The sequence below is a fragment of the Crotalus tigris genome, unplaced genomic scaffold (assembly GCF_016545835.1).
Source record: "Crotalus tigris isolate CLP2741 ecotype Arizona unplaced genomic scaffold, ASM1654583v1 scf7180000017591.2836849, whole genome shotgun sequence".
Taxonomy (NCBI): domain Eukaryota; kingdom Metazoa; phylum Chordata; class Lepidosauria; order Squamata; family Viperidae; genus Crotalus; species Crotalus tigris.
In genome coordinates, this window is record NW_024096497.1 from 2,498,393 (window position 1) to 2,523,987 (window position 25,595).

Genomic DNA, 25,595 nt, shown 5'->3' on the forward strand with positions numbered 1-25,595 from the left:
CTTCCAGCTATCAAAATGTATCAGTGCACTAACATTGTAGGAAAGTAACCAACAATGTTGATGCTTCCTCCCAATAATTTTAACTGAAATTACTATTTCTTCCAGTTTAATTTTTTTATTATTTGTTCATAAGTCAAATTTGTGGGCAATGATTCTGGATTGTATACCATTAAAATTCACCCAGCACAATATAAAAAAGAAAGCAATAAATCTGGATCTTATCTTAAACACTTGGTCGATCCAGGTCAGGGAGATGAAACATAATTTAACACAATTTTAGCATATGCTATAGTAGGGAGAGCAAGGGGGCTAGAGAAACGTTTACTATTTTGTTACATTTTAAATTTGTGTGCAAATTTTATTTGAAATGTGTTAACTAGTATACTGCTTTCTCTAAGTGAATCTTTATTAAAAAAAATGGGAAGGGTTTCCTTAACTAAGGATGGCAAATCAATACCTAGGTTCTAAAAAGAGCATTAGGTATTTTCCTTGAACCATCTTTGCTCTCTTAAGTAATGCAACATATTGTAAATTGCAAAATGAACCTAAGCCTGTTTTCCAAAATTGAAATCTGTTCACATATTCTTGAGATAAGTCTCACTAACTACAATAAAACTCACCTCTGCAGCAACATATTAGTTGGACTATGGTTCCAAGTCAGTATATTCACTTCAATCTTTATACCTGTTTCTGAATTGAGATAAATTTAAATAATATAAATAATGTAAGTAATAAATGACCACATGATGGTGCCATAATATTGAGTTGTTTACTGAAGCATGAAAATAACATAAGTTACTGAAGTGTCACTAGTTTTTTTAAAAGTTGTAAGATTCAAATTGTTATTGTATTCATTAAGATTTTTTAGAAGTTTATTTGTGCTAAATAGTAAATAAGAGACAAAATTCTAAAGCGGAAGTATGCAATTCTGTATAAACCAAGGGACAACACAGCTTCTAAATGGCATATATGGACTGGGTGCAGCAATTTTGGTTTGATATTATTTGTATTTCTACTTCATTGAAATTATATGTAATTAATATAATTATTCCAGCCATGTATTAATACATCTCCTCTCCAGATTAAATTAAATATTACAGTGTTTAAAGTCTCCCTAAAACTTTTATGAATCCTTAGGCAGCTCAAAGCCTCTTGTGGTGCAAAATGGTAGGGAGCACACTCACAGCCAATGGAGGAACTGGAACTTCCTTGTCAGTTTGCCTTCAATACATCTATATTATGTGAGTGGTTTTGTCCCACAAATTAGCTTTTGTAAGAGTGCCCAGATTATCCTTTAAAATATTCTAGATGTGTCCATTGGCTCTAAAGCAGAGGCACTTTGAGAGGTTCTCTTGGAATTGAATTATGGAGGTCCTCTTACAATTTGGTTCTAGCCTGCCCATTAGCAGCAGCTCCCACAAACACCAAAAAGCAGAAGCTTTCTGTGGTGGTTCCCCATTTAAAAATAAACTTGATGAACATGAATATTTAGTTGCTTCAGCCAACTTGAAAAAAGAAAAATATGAGATTGTTAGGAATAAAATTTTAGAATAAAAAGTAAAGTTAAGTGACACGTACTCTGTAAAATTTATAAACGCAGACAGAAAGATTTCTACACAAAATTTCTACACGTAGACTGCAAGATTTCCACACAATTTCTACATGTACACGTACCTTGTAAGAGTTCTGCACGTAGGCTATAGGATTTCCACATTGAACTATAGGATTTCATGATAAAAGTACACATAAGGGAATAGGTGAAGCAAAATAGTAAGGGGCAGGGATAATGTATTTTGTTTAGGCGATCCTGATAAGATTGTAACCTCAGAGGAGGGGCCAAGGCGTCGGGATAGAATGTATATAATGTGTGTTTTTGCTGTGACCAGGTGTGGCTCAAATATTTATTTGGAGTCCATCACGCTTTGCAAACCGTTGTAGCCAATAAATCTCTGTCTAATTTCAACTTGCTGTTTGGTGTTATTCAGTGGGCTAGAATTTCTACCAACAAGATCCAGCTGTGAGTCAGTGTCTTTGGAACCAGAGAGTCTCCTTCTTCCTTATATTTGTAGTTTCCTTATGTTTGTAGTTTCAGTCACAAGAATGTAAAGGATATTCTATGTCCATATCTGGATATCTAAACCAGGGCTTTTCAACTGGTGGTACACATACCACTGGTGGTAAGGCAGGTGGTACACGACCCCTAGCCAAGTATAGCGGGGGAGGGAACCAGTTAAAGCGGCGCTGCACAGACCTGGAGGAGATCAGCTGGAGCTGCAGGGCTCGGCAGAAGCCCCAGGATCTGCACGTGCAGCTGCATGCTGGTTGGAGCTTCTGGCACACCCGGAAGAGAAAAGGAGAAGGAGGGTGGAGAGAGGAGGAGCTATAAAAGGAGCAGGTTCTGGTGGGAGAGAAAAAAACACATGGAGAAAGGAGAAGAGAAGAGGCTTTTGTTAGCAAAGTGATGAGGAGAGAGCAGGCAAGCGGCCTTCACGAGCGAAGGGTGAGTGAAAGTAAGTGAGGGGCTTTTGCGAGCAATGTGTGAGTGAATGGAGTGAGAAGCTTTTGTGAGCAATGTGTGAGTGAATGAAGCAAGAGAGAAGCTTGTGTGAGCAATGTGTGAGTGACTTGAGCAAGAGAAGCTTTTGCGAGCCACATGTGAGTGAATTGAGCAAGAGAAGCTTTTGTGATAACGTGTGTGAATGATAGCAAGAGAAGCTTTTGCGAGCAATATGTGAGTGAATGGAGCAAGAGAGAAGCTTGTGCGAACAAGATGTGAGTGAATGAGAGCAAGCTAGACGCTTTTGCTAGCAAAGAGTGAGGGGGTTTTGCGAACGAAGGGTGAGAGAAAAAGGGAAAAGTGGGGGGGAGAAGGGAAAAAGAAAAGAAAAGGAATTGACTTCTGAGTTCCACTCTTGCAGTAGGAAGGAAGCATTAACATTGAACCTCAACTTTTTTACTTTTCCATAATATTATAAACTAGCTATTTCTATAACAACAAATGAATCTTCCCAGTAAAGCCTAAAATCCCCTCCCTTTTTTTTTTTAGTCATCAAGTTTTTGACAACTTGCTAAGCACTGGTGGTATTCAAATATTGTTATATCCTAAAAGTGATACAATCTGTGAAAAGGTTGAAAAGCCCTGATCTAAAAGATATCTTAAGAAATATAAATGTTAATATTCAACTCTGCTAGATGGCATGTGCTTTGTAAAACTGTCTTTTAATGCAAAAATGTATTTTATTTCATCACAATTTTCCATCCTTAATTTTGTGTACCGAATCTATAGGCATGACAATAGAGCAGTGCAATCTTGCTGTGCAATTTGATACATCTGAACTGTGTTCCTACATTGGAAGTAGGTTAACATGCACTATTGGGAACATTTTTCTATTGAGCAAATAATCAATTATAAAAGATCAGAATAATGCAGGAAAAAGGGGAAGATATTCAAATCCCAGATGGATTTCAAAAACAATTGACATAATGCAGAGCTGAATTTTTTGTTGTATCTAGTTTGACCCCTATTACTGGCTAAGAACATGACAAGAAAAATTATGTTTTGTGCATGCATATCACCTTTCTGTTAAAAATGCAATCCAGGAAGTTAAAATATATATGTTATTCAAACTTGTCCTACTATTGCCATATTTTGCACTGAAATTTAAAGGATTGCCAACATGAATTTAGAGCAATGATGGTGAACCTTTTACAGACTTGAGTGCCCAAACTGCAAGCCAAAACCCACTTATGCATCGTCAAGTGCCAGGTGGGTGTGGCCCATTGGGTGAGCATGGCCAATTGGGTGGGCGTAGCTGCAGTGGTAACAGCAGACTGGGTGGGATTAAAAACTTCAATCAATCAATTCCAACTTTGCAAGATCTTTTTTTTCCCGCGAGAAATTGAAATTGACTGATTTTTCTTTTGCACACAGTGGCGGAGACCTAAAGCGAAAAGGTTTTATAAAACACAGCTGAAGGCCTAGGACTGGGGCAACAGCACACTTGCCCACAGAGAGGGCTCTGAGTGCTGCCTAGGGTACCTGTGCCATAGGTTCGCCACCACTGACATAGAGCAAAACGGACATTGCCAAAAAATTCGGAATGCTCAGGTACGCTTAGGAGGGCACTTACTTTTCTAGGCTGCCCTATCTATGTTTCCTAGTAAAATCCATGGGAAAATCCCATGGGAGGAAAATTCCACTTATGGTTAGGGTTACGTCACCATGAACTCGGAGAGGAAAATGGACATTGCTAACAAATTCGGAGTGCTTGGGTATTGTTAGGAGGGTACTTACTTTTCTACACTGCCCTATCTATGTTTCCTGGTAAAATACATGGGAAAATCCCATTGGAGAAAAAATTCCACTTAGGGTTAGGGTTACGTCACCATGAACACATAGAGCAAAATGGACATTGCTAACAAATTCGGAGTGCTTGGGTAAAGGTGCAAGGATGACGAGTTTTGATTAATATGGTCTAATTCTTTTTTACATTTTTAGTAGTAGTAGTAGTAATAATAATAATAATGATAATAATAATAAAGTTGGAAGAGACCTTGGAGGTATTAATTAGTTTGCCTTTATTATGAAAGCAATTATTAAAGTGTCCTCATTTCAAGATGACACAGCTTCATAGTACAGCCAAAGTAGTAGTAGTAGTAGTAGTAATAGTAGTAGTAGTAGTAGTAGTAGTAATAATAATAATAATAATAATAATAATAATAATAATAATAATAATAATAATGTTGGAAGGGACCTTGGAGGTCATCTAGTCCAACTCCCTGCTCAGGCAGGAAACCCTATACCATTTCGGACAAATGGCTGTCCAGTCTCTTCTTAAAAACTTCCAGTGTTGGAGCATTCACCTCTTCTGGAGGCAGGTTGTTCCACTGATTAATTGTTCTAACTGGCAGGAAGTTTCTCCTTAGTTGTAGGTTGCTTCTCTCCTTGATTAGTTTCCATCCGTTGCTTCTTGTCTTGCCTTCAGGTGCTTTGGAGAATAGCTTGACTCCCTCTTCTTTGTGGCAGACCCTGAGATATTGGAACAATGCTATCATGTCCCCCCTTGTCCTTCTCTTCATTAAACTAGACATACCAATTCCAGCAGCCGTTCTTTATATGCTTTAGCCTCCACTCCCCTAATCATCTTTGTTGTTAATCCAGTAAGATATTTACTGCCTGCTAACAAAAATAATTTATTTTATCGTGATTAGAAAAGTTGACTATAGCATACTTGATCTGAACAAAACAATTCCAGAATGTTTTTTTAAAGGCATTAAAAAAAAGCTTACGAAAATACATGCATGGATCCACCTAAGATAACATATAACTTTTCATTTTTAACTTTTACAGGAAGAACTAAAAGCAATTTAACAACTTGGGGAGAGAGACTATGTAGATATAATCAGATATATTTGTGAAATTATTAACAATTTACCAGGTGAGGTTCTGCATGTTTATAAATGTAAAAAACTTCCTTTTGAAACATAAAGAATGGTTTAGCCGGAAAACAAAATGTGTCAATAGTTGGTGTTGGAAGAAGTAGGAAGAAAAGTCACATGATAAGTGGTAGCCATGCTTTCTTTCCAGCACCTAAACTACCTGACATTTTAAACTGGTTCTATTATTGATAAAAGGAAAATAGTGATTGAATGTGCATTTCCAGAAACTACTGTGGATTTCGAGTTAACATTTGTTTAACCCAGTAAGACAGGGATGTCAAACTCAATTTCACTGAGGGCCGCATCAGCATTGCGGTTGCCCTTGGCGGCGCCGGGTGGATGTTGCCAGAGTGGGTGCAGCCTACTGGGTGGGCGTGGATGGAGTGGGTGTGGCCTACTGGGTGGGCATGGCCAGTTCTACATCATTCGCATCAAGGGTGCCTGTGGGGGCCTGGGCAGGAGTGGGACAGATCTGAGGGTCTCTGGCAAAAGGGGGTGGGACCAGGGCAAGTGCCAAGGCATGGTCCACTGGGGCAAGTGCCAAGATGGCCACCACAAAATTGTACATTGGCTCCCGGCTGGCCTGGGCCAGGGCCAAGGCAGTGGGGACCGTTCCCTCACTGTTTCCAGGATGGCTTCGTGGGGCACATGAAACCACTTCGGGGGCCGCATTTGGCCCCGGGGCCTTGTATTTGACATGTCTGCAGTAAGATATTACTGACTACTAACAAAAATCATTTTATTAGTGACACAGAAAAACAATTAAATAATTACATGTTATTTAATTATTCTTTCTACCCTGCCAATCTCACTTAAGTGATATATTCTGGAAATTGATTGAGAATGGTCACATATGCTATTTTAATTACAAATCCAATTAGAAATCAACTTTCATTGAATGGTTTCCCCTGGCATAGCATCTATTTAATGGAAGAAAATTGAACTATAAGGAAGGCTGAGCACTAAAGAGCTTTCAAATTGTGGTGCTGGAGAAGACTGTTGAGAGTCCCTTAGGCTGCAAGGAGATCAAATCAGTCAATCCTAAAGGAAATCAACCTTGACTGTTCTTTGGGAGGACAGATACTGAAACTGAAGCTCAAATATTTTGGCCATCTAATGAGAAGAGAGGACTCATTGGAAAAGACTTTGAATGTTAGGAAAGATAAAAGACAACAGGAGAAAGGAACGGCTGAGGATGAGATGGTTAGATAGTGTCATCCACACAATGAACATGAATTTTGGCAAACTCTCAGAGACAGTGGAAGATGGGAGCCTGGTGTGCTGTGGTCACATAGAGTTGGACAGAATCTAATGACTGAACAACAACAACAAGGGAAGAAGACAAGGATATGTGACTATTGATTTGAGGAGTCCTTGGTGCTCTCTAAGCTTGGTTGTTTTCTTGCAGATATTTCATTATTCAAACTAGATAACAACATCAGTGATAATAATTTGTTGTCTAAGTTCTCCAGTTTTCCTTACTGTCTTGACATGAAATGAAGTGCTGTTATAGAATATTCATAAATATTCTCATTTTAGAGTAATGTCAATAATAGAATATTGCAAAATTATTCCTTTGCTTCTGGAGAAATCTTAGATCAGTCTAGAGATATGATAATCCTATATATTCTTATAAGGTCAAAATTATTGAAAGGATTTGGGATTTGCATTAAGGCTTCAGTATGCATTGTATATATCCTAAATTCTATTTCTAGATAAACCTAGAGAAGTGAAGCTGTTTTTAAACTGCTCCTGTTCTGCTATTATTATTTTTCTGGCATATAATTAAAGTTTCTATGGATCACTAACAAATACAGCTTATACTTGTACTGAACAAAACAGTAGTTGTTCTCCACAAAGGGAGTGTTTCAGTTGTTTTTCTCATTTTTATCTTTCTGAAAACACCTGCTCAGGAGCCCAAAGAGGAAGCCTGTCAGACATGCTTATTTTCATGGAACTTTGCATGTGCTCCAGCAGATAAAATATATCAAACATATTAGATTTACTTTATTTATATTTATTTGAAGGTTCCATGTCTGATTGTTGCCTATCCTCATTTTCTCCTGTTCCCTCATTCCTTTGCTTAAATTCATTTTCCCAAGTATTACAGATTTGTTTCTGAAAATCATTAAGAAATATATTACTGAATGATATATAAATATCTTTAAAATATGCTAAAATGCTGATTGCAGTATTTTCTTTATATCTCTGCTGCTCAATATGCTCTATTTTACTGTTGGTGATTTTGCATTGCAGTTTCTTTTCCCGTCCAGGTTATCAGCTCCTTCTGATGAGTGTAATTTTGGGGGGATCTGAACCAGACATGGGCAACCTGCACCACTTAGGAACTCCCAAAATTCTTTTCTGAAAGAAGGAAACAAACATTGGTGACACACTTTCCTACCATGTAGATGCAGAAGTACACATGGACGATAGTGTACTGTAACATCTAGAAAAAAATGAAACAAAGTTTAAAAAACAATGGAATCCTGTCAGTAATGGTTGAACTATAACTCAGCAACGTCAATAACATGGCTAATGATGAAGAGTAATAGTAGCTGTAGTTAAACAATATTTGGAGGGCTACAAATTTCTTATTACCCTGGTTAGGGCTCCTATATAGTTTTAAAAACTAATATGTCTTCCAAAATTGTGGAGGCAGAAGTGTCAGGTTTGAACCAGGAAGACTTGTCTTTCAAATACTTTGCATGCTCTGATGCTCATAGTTTCTGCCTAATGGGAAGAAGACTGTTTTGTTGGGCATGAATGAGCAATAATAATGCTCTTTGCACATTTAACAGAGGATGTAAATAATAATTATTGGAACAACTGTAAGGAAAACACTGCTTGTTCTTTCCCACATTGGCTAGGAGTTCAGTCAGGAAGAAGCTTTCTTCATTTGTTTATAAACATTATGCATTTGTTTTTCATTTCCTCTTTATTTATGGATGGTCAGCTATACTGTCCAATTCCTCTTGATGGGGGAAAGAAAGAGATCAGGCAGGAGAGATATTTGGGGCAGATTGTTACACTAAGGAAAAATGGAAGTTGGCATAAGAAAGACATTATTTGAATTATTTATATGGCCTCCCAGCTACCAATGGTATCCATTTCCTCTTAAGAAGTGCCTAAATATTGTCAACCTAATCCTTGAGGAACAAAATTAAGGATCAGCCCCCTTATTCAGGTCATGGGCTATATTATTTATTTATAACATTTATTGGCCACCAATCTTACCATAAGGTTACTATGGCCACCTTACAGTCATAATATATATAAATTAAACATAAATTAAAACCAAACATTAAAATCTAAGGACATGTGGGGAGGACAAAGGTCAACTGGCAGAGCTAGGTCTTTAGGCTCTTATGAAAGGATAGGATGGTTGGGGCAACCTCACATGGGGCAAGATGTTCCAAAGGGCAGGAGCAACCACAGAGAAGGCCCTCCTCCTGGACCCCACCAAGCAGAATAATCAGGCTGACAGGACCTGCAGCATGCCTCTTCTTTAGCATAAATGAGATGGGCCAATCCCAGTGGGGTGAAACAGTCCCTCAAGTAACCTGAACCTTTGCCATGAAGGGCTTTAAAGGTGATCCCCAACACTAACATTCAAACATAATGTATGTTATGTTTGAATTAGATCCCAGATATGGGTTCTGTACGTGTTGGGCTTCACCTCCCAGAATTCATAAGTTTTGCCGATATTGGCTAAAAATTACAATTAAAGTTCAAATAACCCTTGATGGAGAACATAGTTTTAGGTGATAATTGTCAACATGATTAGTGTGTAGATTGGGAACCACTAGGGAATTCCAGGGTAGAAAGTAAAAAAAAAAAAAATCCTGAAAGAAGGCAACAGCAAGCTAGTTCTGAACCGTAATTAAAACAACTGCATGGATGTGCCTTTGTGACCAACAGGGTTTGAAATGAACCTTCACTTTTGAGTAATTCAGAAGAAAGAAGATGAGCCACTAACCCAAAAGTACTCAAGGGTAAATCAATTTCAGTTGTGGTAGACATTTCACTAGGGTCAGGATGCACGCTATTTGTGAAACGTAGTCCTCAACCATGGATTATTTGCATTCAGACAATACCGGGAGAAAAGGAAACAAGGTAAGTGTGATAGGATGGGATGGACAAATTCTAGCATTGCCTTGAAAAGGGTATGCTAAGCAGATAGTAAACAGTTCAAACAGCCTGCAATCCTATGCACATTTGCCATCAGCTCACTAAACTCAATCAAATTTGAGTTGATATATACCATATTCCATTATAAAGTTGCATCTAGACTGGAAACGTATTATTGACTCTTTAAAATAGTATAAAAGATTACCTTGATGGAGATAAGCAATATTTGTTACCAAAGCCAGGGGTGAAGGACATTTTAAGACTACAAGAGAACAAAATTATGTGGTAAAAGCTAGAACTGACACCTTTGTAATTCACAAGAGTATTATAAGGGGAAGCAGGAACAGCAAAACCAGAATTTCCAGGTTGTTATTAAAGCTTTCTCAATAAAAGTACTTTTAGTTCTCTTGCAGAGTTGATTTCCTGGTCTTCTCTAACTGGTGGGGTTGACACCTCTGCAACTACGTCCACACAACCCACTTAACTAGGTCAGCTAAAGATCTAGCAACTCGCCCAGAATGCAAAGTTGGGATAAGCTTTTGGGGCTTAATATCTTGAGTAACGCACACCTGTACGTTTATGGTCCAGCAAACTGTATTTCCAGAAAAAATAATTAATTCAGTTAAGTGGTTTGTATGAACTCGACTAGTGTTTCAGCTTTGTACAACGTCAGGCAGACGTCAATCAACTTCCAGTCGGGAAAGTTTTACCCAAGCTCCTGTCCGGATGTGAATCCCAGCATAGCCCCTCGGCCTCTGATCTGGTAAGGAATAGACCGATCTGCCGGAAGGCGAGCCGGGCGACCGCTAGGGGAAGAGAGCGCCGGGCCGCAGCTAGAGGCTTCCTTCGTGTCTTTCCCCGGGTTGCCGTCGTTGCTGCCGCTCGCCTTATTTGTCTAGGAAGGGTATTCTCAGCCCCTCCAAGATGGCCTCGGAGTGGTTGTCAAGGCAACAGTGTGAAAGTCATCAGTGCCATGGAAACCCTTTGCGTGGCCGAATAATATAAATATTTTTTTCGCGAGGAAGGAGCCTGGGGATGAGTGGGCGATGTGCTATTTTCTGACGCTGCAGTGGCAGCGGATGGGAGGGGGCTCCCCGGCGGCGAGGGAAGGGGGGCCCGATAAAATTAGCTCAGCATGGAGGGGAGGAAGAGTTTCGGGAGCGGCTGGGCTTGCCCTTGGGATGGGAGCCCGAGGACCCGCCGGGTCTGCCTTTGCATCTCCGAGTCCCAAAGGCCACTAGCTGCGCACAGGTAAGAGGGCTTCGGGTGCTTGGGCTTGTCGTGCTGCGGCTCCCGGCTCCCTCCATCTCCATACTGGGCAAAAGCTGCCCGTCCCTGTCCCAAGAGCAGGCACGTCTGCTACAGCAGCAAGCGGCCCTGAGGGTAACTGTTCCTGCAAACAGCTCTGGCTGGGCCAGGTGGCTGTGGCTTCCTTTTCCAGTCTTTGGTGCCGCAGAGCAAAACGCGGTGAACGGGGAGGCAAAATGCGGGTGTGTGTGTGATGGGATGGGATTTGAAGTCTGGAAGGCACTGGTTGACGATTGCCTGTGTATCTGGAAGGATAGTTTGGTTTTATAGACAGGTAACCCATTTAGGAAGTCAATGCTGGAAAGAAGCCATGGACCAGGAGTTGTTTCTGAAATATGTGCCCAAAGCAGGAATGTAGAAAAGTACCAAAATGGATAGCAACCTATTTGCTAGCTGTTCTCATGCAAGAATGCTATATATCTGTTCCAAGAATTTTACAACAGTATGAAGGATCCCACAATTTAACTCTGGAATATTTGAAGACAATCAAAGGTCAACTCTACTTTCTGATCAAATTTTAGTAAAGATTGAATCTTGTGGGCTTTTTCATAAACATTTTTTTATTTTTTTTAAATTGCATTAACAACAAATGGAGTATTTTCCTCATGAAAATTTTCTAGTACTTTGTTGGTTTGTGAATGATATTTTGGGAAACAGTTCCCATCTCTATACAGGTAGTCCTCAACTTACAACCATAATTGAGCCCAAAATTTATTTTGCTAAGTGAGTAATTTGTTCAGTAAGTTTTGCCCCATTTTATGACTTTTTTCACCGCATTTGTTAAGTGAATCACTACAGTTCTTAAACTAGTAACACAGTTGTTAAGTGAATCTGGTTTCCCCATTGACTTGGCTTGTCAGAAGGTTGCAAAAGGTGATCACATGACCCCAGGACACAGCAACCATCATAAATATGAGTCAGTTGTCAAACATCCAAATGTAAATCACATGACCATGGGGATGCTGCAACAATCATAAGTGTGAAAAATGGTCATGTCACTTTTTTCAATGCTGTTGTAACTTTGAACGGTCTCTAAATGAACTGTTGTAAATTGAGGACTACCTGTAATGGGTACAGTAATGACATAATAAATGAATGTGATAAAGACTTGAAATTGATTTTTCATTCTGTCAAAAGAACTACAGGTGACTGTAAAATAATCTGTGGCATATTGTGTTATTGTATGTATTTGGGATTTTTTCCCATTATTTTGAGTGGTACCATATTAGACCATCACTGGCTGAATTTTTACATGCATATCATGTTAAAGAATTTAAACCAGAGTAATATTTCTTTCAAGAACAGAAAAATAATTATAAAACCACAATAATAGCAATCATTGTATCATTTTGTACACATCTGCTCAGATTAAGAGCCTGTCCATATAGAAGTGTATAGATACGTCTTTGCTAAGTGTGAGATCCAGGTTTTACAATAAGAAAAAAAATTATTTCCAACTCATCAATTTTTATAATTGTCAATTATTCTCAATTTTTCAGCACACTGAATAAAAATTTAAGCACACAAATTACAGAAGCCACTAGGATAATAAATGCCTGTCTTCTTTTTGCTTCCTAATTTTGCCTGCTCACTAGTAGTGACTCTCCTGAAGTTTTCTTAACCTGTTTCATGATCCTTTTTTGTTGACATCCACGTGCAAATTCCTTTCTTCCCATCCCAATCACTCATTTTTCTGACATCTATAAACCAACATCTATAAACATCTTCAGGAGTCCAATACAATCATAGTATTGTTTTCCTAATATATATGTGTAGGGAGGAGTAGCCCACCTGCAGCTCTTAACCTAACATCCAAAGGCTTAATTTTTAAAAAAAAACTTCTGCAAATATTTGGCTCAGACTTCTGTCAAGAGCAATGTGTTCCTGTCCTGGCAGATTCCCAGGCGAGGACAAATGAAGAAGGAAAGAGAGAAGAAGAAATGATAATTCATCCATTTTCATCTCCAGTACATCCCATTACCAGAATTGGTTTGCCAAAGATATTCCCTAGAAAGAATAAGGGCTGCCAATTACTGCAAACAGCATTGCATGAGTCCATCTAATACCCCAACCTGACATTCTTTAGATGATTAGGACTACAACACCCAGAATTCCCAACATTGACTGGGAATTTTGAGAACAGCAGTGCCAGTGTCTCTGGCATCAGATAAGGAGGCTGATTTTATCAAATATTAAATGGCAGGAAGATGGGATTGTGCTTTTTAGATGTTCTGTTTTGCAGTTAATAGCTACAGCCAACATGGTGATGCAAAAGCAGGACAGAAGGGTACAGAATTGGAATTACTAGCCTGATTGCCTCCACCCCCATCTTCACCATCCATATTTTTTTAGACATCTTTTAATATTTTGCCCTTTCCCAAAGCGGAAAATTGAACTAAAACTATTTGGTATTTTGCTACCAAATTTCTGAAACAGAAAGTCAGAGGGATTTTACAAAAACAAAAACTAACTTACGCTCAAAAATGTTTTAACAGCTTTCACTGTTCAGTGGTACTTTCGTATATAAAAATACTCTTTATTTTCCTTAAATGTATGAGGGAGACATAGTTACAGAATACCTCAGCAATGTAATGTAAATTTATGTTATAGTGAAGTGTGGTAAAATTGGGGGGGGGTGTTTAGGTACAAGTATTTTGTAGAAAATCTACAGTATCTATAAGGAGTATTATTAATTTCTCTTTTAAGAGAAAATTTGGAAGAGTAATAGGCAAAAGAAAATCAGTGCATGCATATCATCAATTCATCCATTTCTCTACAGGAAGGTCAAATATTCTGTCTTTTTTTAAATCAAATATTATGAGGGATATACAGTAACTGAACTTATATATAAATCTTACTGGAATAGGGTTTCCTATTCTCATAGAACCATGGCAACATGATTACTAACAGCAATAAAGTCTGTTTAACATTTATCCTAGGTTGGAGGAGAAATCTGATTCATTTTTGAATATTTAAAAGGTGGCTAAGATTCTTGGCTTTTCATTTATTTTAATGGCAAAAGCAATTCACTGCATGGGACATTCCAGTATGGCTGCTTCTGCTTTCCCAAACTTCCTGAATTGATTATATGGCCATCCATCATTATGGGAACCAGAAAGCTCTTCAGGAAAGCGGCACATAGCTGTGAGCACATGGGGTATTTCTGCTGTGAAAAAAGAAAATGTTAAGAACTGTAGCCACTTTGTACATTCACAGAAGTAAACCATCCCATATGTGTCTAAACGGAGCTCAAAATTTTTAACTTTCATAACTCTCTAGTTATTTTATTAAAAATACGAAGCAGAGATTTGTCTTGTAAGCAGAAAGAAATGGATCAGATTCACACATTCCTAGGTCCATCTTCATGCAGTTTTATATGACCATACTTAATATTTCTTAACCTAATCTTGTCCAGTCAGCTTGACCAGATCTGAAATTTTGTTTCACAACTTATTCAGTTTGTATTCACTTTTAAATCAATATGTCTTTATCTAGTATTTTTACATTAACTTTAGAAAATGTATTATACTTTCTTTTTTCATATGTGGCATTTTGTACTATTGAGATATGTAGTGTTGTACTAATGAGATCTGACATTATTTCAAATGAAGAATATTCTTTTGCTTTAAATTTCAAATTTTCAGTTTCTCTAAAACTGCTAAAAAACAAAAAGGTCTTTCCAACGGGTTAGCAGAAATACTAAGTTTCTTGACACTGATCAGAGAATAATTCTTTTCCTGTTCCTGTTATGCTGTACACCGTGCATTAGTTTTTAAAGGAAATCATTGGGTTTCATTTTTTTCAGATGGGTAGGAAGTGTCTGGCTGACCATTCTCCTTCTGCCCTGGAGCCTTTATAGGAAAAAACAGAGTCCAGACTAAAATGTTAGCAGAATTACAATGATAATACCTGTAGTGTTGACAGCTTTCACACATGCAGGTTAAGCCTGTATAGACTTGAGTAGGCGGAAGGGAATCAGTAATATATACCACAAAGTTGTTGGAAATGAAATTAGGGAAATAGGCAGTTTTTAAGTTAGATAGATAGATAGACGGACAAAGATATTGAAGCAGGTTGTTCAAACGTACAAGTTGATTGTAAGCTCAGAATGGAAGAGTTGAAGTGGAACAAATTAAATATAGAGGAAAATGCCAGGTAAAGTCCAAGACAAATTTGCTGAACCTATTTCTGAGCAATGTGAAGCAAGAGTAGGTGTGAAGTTGATTATAAATAATTATTTCTGTATATCAAAACAAGAAATGATGGGGAGATTCCAAAAGTTATAGCAAATGAGACAGAGGCAGCAGAATGTAGGCATTTAAAAATATTTTTACTAACTATTCATCAGGCATGGGTTGGACTGCAACTCCAGGAAGAAGATATAAGTGCTATTTACATTTGCTGATATGCTTCAGAATACAAAACTACAACAATGCAGGCCACTTTATTAAACTATATTTTAGCAATATAGAAAAGCTAAGAGCTTATCTTCACTGCAGGGTTATGTAATTTGTTACAAGCAGTTAAAGATAACAGATCACACATATTGAAATACTGTTTCCAGCCAGAAACAGGAGAAATGAAACTTGACTCTCAAAGGGGCACATCTTCAACTGTGCACATTCATAGTGTAAGTTTTGATAAGAGCATATCTGACCTACAACCTTCATCCCTGTAACACAAAGTAATGATGACTCAGTGCTCATAATCAGTTCTAAAATAAAGGGTATGCTTTACCTTGAATTTGTACAGGAAAGGTGACTCATTTTTCTGACAACCTTTGTGGTTGTCCCAAAGGTGCTTTTCAAAAGGCAACTGGACTTTCTTGGGGGGGGGGTTCTTCTTGAAAATGTTTTGCTTATCATCCAAGAAGCTTTTTCTTGAATAAGAAGCGAACTAAAGAAGTTTTTTGGTTGAGAAGTGAAATGTTTTCAAGGGAAAAAAAACCCAAGAAGGTCCAGTTGACTTTCGAAAAGCACCTTTGGGACAATAATAAGCTGGATGATTGAGAATCTCCAAAGAGAGCACATGTGGTCTCCAAAAAATTACTGGAATTTTTCATTTGCTACCTAGGTTACTTTACTAGTATGTTAGTAGAGAAAACACAGAGTACAGGTATATTCTAAAGGAGCAACTTATAGAAAACAATAAATTATGAAAGATTTGAAAATATAAAAATTGCTAGATAGAATGTAACTTAGAAATAGAGGGAGAAATCCAAGCTTAACATGTAAGTGGAGACTGGAAGAAATGATCTGTCTCCCAAGTATAACAACATGAGACATGTACCTTAACCCAAACAGTTCAGAAAACAGATCTACCCTAGATCTGTTAGGAAATAAAAAGTGAGAGACAAGAATCTACAATGAACAAGAAGAGGGACCAGTAAAAAAAAATCTTTTTTTTTACATTAGAAGAAGCTAAAATTAAGGCAAGTAACTAATATACTCATGTTTGTAAGAAAATGGATTCTGAGTAGGTTTGAAAGGTTTTAGTTTCTTTATAAAAAGAAATTAGCTGCACTAGAAGGATGTTCTACTTAAGTCTAATTATGATCTGAATTCTGTTGAGTCTTATGGGATTCAAGAAAGTTGCTACAATTACAAAAATGTCAGAAAAAAAACTCCCCTGTGCCCAATATAACTGTACTCACACATTATGTTTGTGTTGCTATAACATTACTGATACTAGAGCAGGGCAGTCATATCTCTTTTTCTTCAAAATAGTGTGAAATATTCCTTGCAATTAAGAATCAAGTACTTGTTTCAAGTTGATTGCAAAATCCTAAGGAGGAAGCTTTGGGAGCACAAAGAAAATATGCTCTTTTCTTAAGAATGTAAGCAGACTTTTTCCTTGAAGCAAGATAATGCCAGCTACAGTGCACCTCACAGCATCTCTGGCTAACTTTGCAAATAAGATCATTCAGGCATCTAGGTACTCAAATCAAGCAGAGAACATTTTTGTTATCTGGTATGGCTCCATTGTCATCTGGCACAATTGATATTTCAGGAAAATTAGATTCCAAACAAAAGTATTAATACACTATGGAATACAATTATTGTTAACTACAATAACATTGTGCTTTATTGGAGATAGTTGATGCAATAATAAAAAACAGTCTTTCAGAAGTCTCCTTTTTAACATTTTGAGATCCAATAATCCTTTAGGAGACAAAAGCAGAAAAATTATCATTATCTTGAAATTGTGTTATGTTCTAATAAGAGATACAACATTATTGAATATCTTACTCCTTGCTGGCATTTCAATTTATGATTTTTAATGTTTGAATGTACATTAGTGTTAGGTGTTCTCTTTTACATTATGCTCTGGTCCAGAATTTGTGTATTTGTGGTATAGATATATTCAAAATACATTAATAATGATAACATTGATGGATTACAGTATTTCTGACAACCATGACATACTTTCAAAGATATGTACTTAGGACTATAACCACTTAGTCACTGTACAAATCTTAAAATGAAGCTTGTACTTGCTCTTTTCTAACAATAAGCAATATTACAGGTTTAAACTCTTGCTTTTGTGATGGATGAGCAGCTCAGAAGATTTAGGTGATTCGGACTGAGGTGATTCAGCCATTACCGGTCTCACTGGTGATATAATTATAGCGATATAGTTCCAGTGAAAAGGGAAGGAGGCCAAGCTGCTAATTTCATCTTCCACATTGCACAATATATATGTGTATGATAAAGTCACAACTGTAATTCATTTGCATCATCTTCAAGACACTCTAATGCAGGGGTCTTCAAACTTGGCCCTTTTATAACTTGTGGACTTCAACTCCCAGAATTCCTCAGCCAAGCATGCTGAGTTAAAGTCCATAAGTCATAAAAGGGCCAAGTTTGAAGACCTCTGCTCTAATGTGTATTCTGACTGCAAGTACCCTAAATACATCTTTTCCAATGGCTCCAGAGAGATAAAGCCTTATGGGCAGTCCCAGAGAAATAAAGCTTCTCATAACACTACTATAAGAACTTTCAGTCTCAGAAATCTGTAAAATATAGAACGCTTCATTCAGGTTCAGCTTAATGCCTGGTGACTTCATGGACACTTCCATGTGATTGCTATAGCTACAGAATGGAAGTGTTTTGCCATTGCTTTCCTTTGGAATTTATTTAATTTCTCAGAATAGTCTATAGCCCTGGTAGTTTTCAATGCAAGTCTGCTTTGTGTTTGAACCCATAGAAGATCAATTTGCTGTCATTTACTTCAGACATTTATAGCTATCTTTTCCAAAATAATGCTTTGCATGTTGATACTACATCTCATAAACTCTAGTCAGACTGGAGGTTATCTGGAGAGTATTAGGTTAGAGAAATCTGCTTCACTGTCTATGCCTGCACTCATTGCTCCAGTTGATGAGTGGTTTCAGAGGTTTTTCAGTACACATGGACTGAAACAATTCTCTGTGTGAATATTGCTTAGGAACAATAAGATAAAATAAGGCAAGGCAAAGGAAGGCAAGGCAACCTTTATTGTCACTTTTTACTGTGGGCACAACGGCACACATCAAAAATGAAATTTAGTTGCCTGCTCTCAAAGTGAACACATGCATGACACACACCTAAACATACTATATACAACATAAGTATAGACCCACACCCCTACATATATATAACAAATAAATATTAAATACTGTCCATCTTGAATATATAACGGAAGGAGGAAGCTTGAGAGTTCACAAGGTTAATGTTGTATGAATGAAACTATGGCTGAATCTGGATGTTCTGCTTCGTATAACATGAAGCCTCCTCCCAGAAGGTAACAAGGAAAACAGGTCATGATGTGTAGTGTCCCAGATAATAGTATACTGTATCTGATGCTCTGAGTTAGAACATACGTTTCTGCATCTGTTCGGAAAGAATTTTGAACCTGAATGAATCACCTTGTTGGCTTATTTTTTTTAATGAACATTTCAGGAATATCTGTATAAGTGAGACACCTCCTGTAAACCCATGGTTGCAGTTAAATCTCCCCACAAGTCTTGGATGGACACTCTAGACTTCTCAAAATGTTTCTTGCAAATTTCAATTTTCAACATGAAAAAGGGAAAATTATGGGAATTAATCCTGTTCCCATGCATGGGGTTCATTCCCCAACAATTCAATGCATCCAACATTCTTAGAGGAGTATGGGCTTATATTTAAATGCAAAGTAATTATCTAGATAACAATTGCACCACTGTGAATTGCCTCAATCATGTGTATGTATAATTTTTCTGGAATGTTAATATGAACTGTGAATAGGATTCAGTTTGGTAGCAACACTAGTAGTTGGACATGTACAAAGGGTCTTATATCAGTTTCTAGGCAACTGTAGAAAAACAGCATTAGCTCAGCATCTAATTATAAAAGACACTTCAGCTGGTACTTTAAAAACACCAAGTGATGAGGAAGAAAAGGTTCACTCTCTGCTGTGATCTGAATTATTAGAGATGTTGTCTTTCAGGGCTACAGTAGAAAACTACCACTTTTTGACAGAGCCCTGTTACTGCTTTGGTCTTCCATTAGCTCAACTCCCAGTGGGCCATTTGAAAGCACTTCACAATCAAAACTGGTGCTCTCACTCAGCCTGCCACTTTGTGTCTCTAAATGTTTTACACGCTGAACTATAAAGCAACACCTTTGCTGTGATTATGGTAAATAGAAGCACATATTCAGAGAGAATAGGGTACTACTGTATAAAGTCAACATTCTGAAAATCCCAGCCTTTCTCATGAAGGTGCCCTCCAGAAATGCTGGGATTACAACCTAGGGAATTTCCAGTTATAGACATGCTGACTTACAGTTGGAATCTCAGCAATGGCTTTTCCATTGTTCTTCCCAAGCAGTTGCAATCTTTTGTTTTTCCAAGGAAGAAGATGAAGGGAATATTGTCTGAAGATAATGATACTAATAATTTTTGGTTTCTAGAACGCTTCTCAGCTGAACATCCAGATCATTTAAAAATCATTTTATTCTGTACATTAGAGCAGGGCTTTTCCATCGGTGATACACGTACCACTGATGGTACATTGGCACCTGGCAGGTGGTACACAACCATCCTACAGAAGTGGTAGCGGGGGAGGGGAATGAGCTGAACGATAGCAGCACTGCACAAGCCTGAGTAAGAGATGGCTGGAGCTGCAGGGCTCAGTGGAAGCGTCAGGATCAGTGCTGCTTTACAGCTGATCAGCACTTCTTCAGGGCTGTCAGGGCTCAGCAGAAGCACCAGGATCAGCATCAGGCTCCAACTGGAGCTAGGCGCTGATTTTGGCACTTCTGCTGAGCCCACAAGAAGGACTGATCAGTTGGAGCCCTATCACTACTCTCCAGAGGGCAGATCTCCATCATCCCCAGCCTGGCAGTGGTTTTCCTGCTGCACTGTTGCAGACAAAGGGGGGGGCTACGGTAAGAAGTGTAGCAGGCGAACAGTGATGGCGCGCAGCTTCTGGTGAGGGGAATGATCTTTTTAAAAGAGCAAAACTAAGCAAAAAATTAAAAATCCCCCACTCCACCCACAAGAGCTGTATGCAGATGTGATCTTCTTTTTTCTTGTTCAGAAGAGACACTCTTCTGTTTTAACCTTTTTTCCTGGTTGTTTTTCGGAGTTTTCATCCTGCTTTTGTGAGAGGACAGCATTTGGGGGAGGTGAAGCTGCCCCCTTTCCCCCCCCCCAAGCCACCAACCAAGCAAGACGCCCGCCTGCCTGCGCTCTTCCCCCTGTCCAAGGTTTTTGTTGTTGTGAGCATTTCTGTTGAGAATTGGCAAAGGAGGGCTGTTTGGTTTTTATTCCTCCCCCCATCTGCTGGGTGGTTGCAGCAAGTTTTGGTCACTTCTGTCATGCTGGGTGGTTACCCACGAAGCATGTTTTTTGGAGGGGATCCCCACTCTGGTTGCTAAGCTTGCTTAACCCCTCTTCCTCCTCCTTCTCATTGGAGCCTCCCTTTGTCTGCAACAGTGGGGCAGGAAGACCCCTGCTGGGCCGGGGATGATGGGGATCTGCCTTCTGTGGAGTAGGGACAGGGTTACTATGCTCCCTGTCAATCAGGTTTGATTTCCTTTCTTTGCCCCCCCCTCCCTGCCTCCCCTGCTTGTAGCTGCCTCTGAGCCCCTCACTTTTGGGAGTTAGCATTGCTGGCATCTCTTTTTCCTGAGCCCCTCGTGCTGGGTAACTGTTGCCATCCAAGAGCTGTTTTAAAGTTAGGGAATCTTTGGGGGATAGCCAACTAGCACCCTGACATGCCCCCCATGCCCCCACTTCAAGTATAGAAACTGCATCCCCCTCCAAAGCCCCTGCAATCACCTATCAGCTTCTTTGAGTCAACCAGAAGGAGAGAAGGGGATAGAACAGTGCAAAGATTAATGTCAGAGAAACAGGCACAAGTTTCCCATTAAAAGTGTGGTAAGTGGGTGTAAGTCCTCAACTTACAACTATAATTTAGTCCAAAATTTATATTGCTAAGTGAGAAATTTGTTAAATGAGTTTTGTCCCATTTTATGACTTTTCTTGCCACATTTGTTAAGTGAATCACTGCAGTTGTTAAATTAGTAACATAGTTGTTAAGTGAATCTGGCTTCCCCCATGGACTTCACTAGTCAGAAGGTCGCACAAGGGGATCACATGACCCTGGGACACTGTGACCATCATAAATATGAATCAGTCAGCAAGCATCTGAATGTAAATCACAAGACCCTGGAGATGCTGCAACAGTCATAAGTGTGAAAAATGGTCATACGTCATTTTTTTCAGTGCTGTGGTAACTCCGAACAGTCACTAAATGAACTGTTGGGAGTCGAGGATTACCTGTACTTTATCACTTTTTTCCTTTTTTTTTTTTGGTCATCAAATTTTTGACACCTTGCTGGTGGTACTGGTGGTACTCAGATAATGCCATATCCTAAAAGTGGTACAGCGGGTGAAAATGTTGAAAAGCTCTGCACTAGAGACCTTAATTAGGTTTCTATGAGTGGAAATTCCGATTGCCATTCCGATTCAGAGGTGAAAAAGATGGAGAGGAATGGGGGGGGGAGTGGGGAGGCAGCCAGTTCTCCCTTTTTCAGCCCTATCCCACTGCAGAGAATAAAAGGAATTAGGGAAAACACACCTGTTTGCTGGCTGGTGGAATATTCCATTAATGCCAGTAAGAGCAAACTAATGAACTCAGCACTTTTTCCTCTGTAATATATTAAATTCCATTGTTAAAAAGTCTGTGGTTTATTTCCTTTCCTAAATAGCAATTTATTTCCAATCATTTTGGTTTGTAAACATATTACAAACAGGTGTGTAATATATAAACTCTAGCAACATGTTTTCAATTAATTATAGTTTATTGAATCATGATTTATACACTATAGTTCATAATGTATGAGCAAGTTCATGAAAGGAAAATACCTTCCACTTCACTTCATGGCTTTTTATCCAAAGCTAGAGAACGCTATCAATCTGAGCCTTCAATAACTCAAAGTGGAATGTTCGTCTCTGGAAATCATATATAGGGATTAAAAGTAATCCCCAGAAAGGGAAGCTTGTCTTTCCTTTTTCTCTTGTTTGAGACCCTTACAGTTTTGGACTGTAATATTATAATGGCAACTACCAAAAAGCATCAAAAATGGAGGCAAAGGGAGGATCACTAGAGCAAACTGCAGAGAGAGGAATTATACAGGTTTGCTTCAGAAAATGTTTGATCACCTGGTCAATAAGTTAGCTGAATCACTTGACAGATTTTTTAAAAAACAAAAACAAAGAAAGAATGAATGAAAGATTTGTAAAGATGAAAAAGGAGATGGAAGAAGTTAAGATAATGGAAAGCACTACAAAACAAATATTAGAAAACAGACTGATGTCAAAATGGAAATTTTGGAGGATATGGCAGACATAGATAAGGAGTTAGAAAAATAAAATATAATGTGATTCTATTGGAAATGCAAGGGAAGGAATTTTGCTTGAGATTTAGAGCAATCACAGAGAGTACTGGTGAGGATATTAGATAAAAGGTTATTTTTTTAGTAATTTTTTTTAGTGGGAGGAGGAGGAGGATACAGAGACAGAAATTGATAATGTATGTAAAATAAATACAAGATTTTTAAGAATAAAAAAATATTCCAAGGGGTGTTTGGGTGCATTTTATCAGGAAGAAAATAAGGGATCAAATTTTATAATACCACTTAATACAAGACTGAAGACTGATAATAACAGATGTAATTGTTCCTTTAAAAATTCATATTAGAATTTTGCCTAAGGGAAAATGGTATTCCTTTTTAATTGAGAGATTACAACAGAAAAGTTCCTATTTTGATGGGACAAGTTGGAGAGTGTGATTTTTACTTTTAAACAACAGAGGTTTCGTTTGAATTCTGTCCAGAAGAAGAGGGAATTTCTAGAATAAATCAAAGAGAAATTGGAGGAGATTCAAGTGGAACAATCAGAGGAAAATGCACAAAAATTCCAACAGCTACAGCAGGAAACTGGAAGAGATGCTACTGAACTAGGTGCTGCAGGTATTGATTTTTTTAAATTTTTGGCTTGATTATAGATTACACAATGCTTAATGTGGAATATAAAAGGAGTAAATGCTTCTTAAAAGGCAACAAAAAATTCATTATTTGAAAAAATTAAAGCAAGATATAAATTGCCTACAAGAAGCAATAGATTTACATTTAATACCTAAAGAGGGGCAAGATTTAACAAGAAACTGTAGGCTGATATTACTGAATAATGACTACAAGTTCACAACAATTGTAGCTGATAGACTGAAAATAATTTTGCAAGATACAAGATAAGATAAGAAAATTTTGGGAGTAAAGATTTAAAAAGAAACATATAAGGTAAGGGCTTTTACAGATGACTTGGTATTGGTCCTGGAAGATTCTTTAAAGGGAATTAAAATATTAATGGGCAGATCAAAAGAACTTGGTGCAGTAGCAGGTTTCAGGGTTAATAAACAGCAGGTGAAGATGTTAACAAAAATATAGATCATATTTTATAGGAATAGATAGATAAAACAGAATTGATGAATAATACAGGTTTTAAGATTGAGATAAAATATCTTTGGTGTCACTATGACAAACATGAACTATGTGTTATTTCAAAAGAACTATGTCAAGACATGGAATGAAGTTTAAAAAGACACGTTAAGAAAGGACAAACTACAACTGTCATTGCTGGTGAAAATTTCAGTGATAAAAATGAATGTTTTGCCTGGAATGATGTTTTTGTTCTAATAATACCTGTTTTGACAACTGCACCATTTAAACAGTGGCAGAAAGATATATCCAAATTTGTGTGTCAAAGGAAAAACATGAGTTAAATATATGGTGTTATAAGATACAAAAGAAAGAGGAGGACTAGGCTTACCTGATTTGAAATTGTATTTTGCATCTTAGTTTGTAGGAAAGGATGGGTGCTGCTGATAAATAGAAGCTCCTGGAGTTATTAGAACATGACCTGAAATTTGGGTGGCATGAGTATTTGTGGTTAAGGTTAAATTTAATGTGGATTTTAAAAACCACTATGTTACACTTGCTATTTTGAGAATATGAAATAGATACAAACCCAGGTTATACCCCAAAAGACCTTCACTATTTATGAATTGATAGCAGGATGATATAGTTGTCAATATAGTTTACAATTATTAGAAAGAAAGTAGACAAAATAATGTATGGTTTTGAATATTGTAAGACTGAAACAGAATTATGTACAGATTATGAAAGTGTAATTGCTAAAATGTATAAACTTTTATTGAAATTTAAAACAGAAGAAGAACGTGTTAAAGAATGTATGAATTGAGATAACGATTTTGGTTACATAGAGTGAACAATGGAGAAATATGTGATTGAAAAGATTGAAATTTATAGTATGTTATGATCTTACAGAGAATTTTTATAAAATGATGTACCATTGGTATATGTCACCAAAGAAACAGTCTGGAATGTATAAGGGCAATTCAAATTTATGTTAAAATGTGAACAATTGATCATGCAAAAAGCTAGAAAATTCTAGATTCAAATACACAGACTGATTCAGAGAATTTTAAATATTAATATACAATTGAGACCATTTTAAAAAAAATTTCCTAGTTTAATAGGGAATTGGAGAAACAATATAAGCACAAAAAAGGAAAGATTCAGCTTTATCCATAATGGAAGAATGATTGTTGGGGATGATGGAACTACTTGAGATGGCTAAATTGACTTTGTTAAATCAAAGAAAAGACAATAGCTAAGTTTATTGCTAATATTTAAGTATTTTTGCACAAAAAAGTGAATGTAGGATTCATGGTTTTGCTGATTAGACAGATTACAGAAAGAAGAAAAGTAAATATGTAAGTGGAAGATACTTCTTTGTGACTATTTTCTTCATTAGAAAGGAAGAATATAAATGCATACATTTAAATAAATGTTGCCAACTTTTTTATAGCTCTCCACAAAGGAATACAGAAATTTGATTTCATTCCTTGGAAAATCCTCCTTCCCCATCACCTATGGATAGTTGTAATGGAGATATAATCCTTGCTCACAGTCACTGATGTCCTAGTAACCTTTTGTTTGGAATACTAATGCACTCTACATATGGATGCCCCTGAAGACTACTTGGAAAATACAACTGGTCCCAAAAGAGATTGCATGAGCAGTTATGGGTACATCTTGGTATACCCACATAGTATTTCTGATTTACAAGCTGCACTTGGCTTCCAACTCAAGGTGCTGGCTATCATC

The 25,595-nt window shown here is 37.6% G+C and overlaps 1 protein-coding gene across 3 annotated transcripts in view; it reads left to right on the plus strand.

Annotated features, from left to right (window-relative positions):
• Positions 1 to 10,467: 10,467 nt before the first annotated feature.
• Positions 10,468 to 25,595, plus strand: part of LOC120317579 (diacylglycerol kinase beta-like) — a 171,402-nt gene continuing 156,274 nt past the window's right edge. The window contains exons 1-2 of one of the 3 annotated variants that reach the window (XM_039364279.1): positions 10,468 to 10,821; positions 23,219 to 23,378. The gene's annotated coding sequence lies outside the window, so the exon portion shown is untranslated. The remainder of the gene's footprint in view (positions 10,822 to 23,218; positions 23,379 to 25,595) is intronic. The other 2 variants (XR_005559274.1, XM_039364268.1) reach the window with 2 other exon arrangements.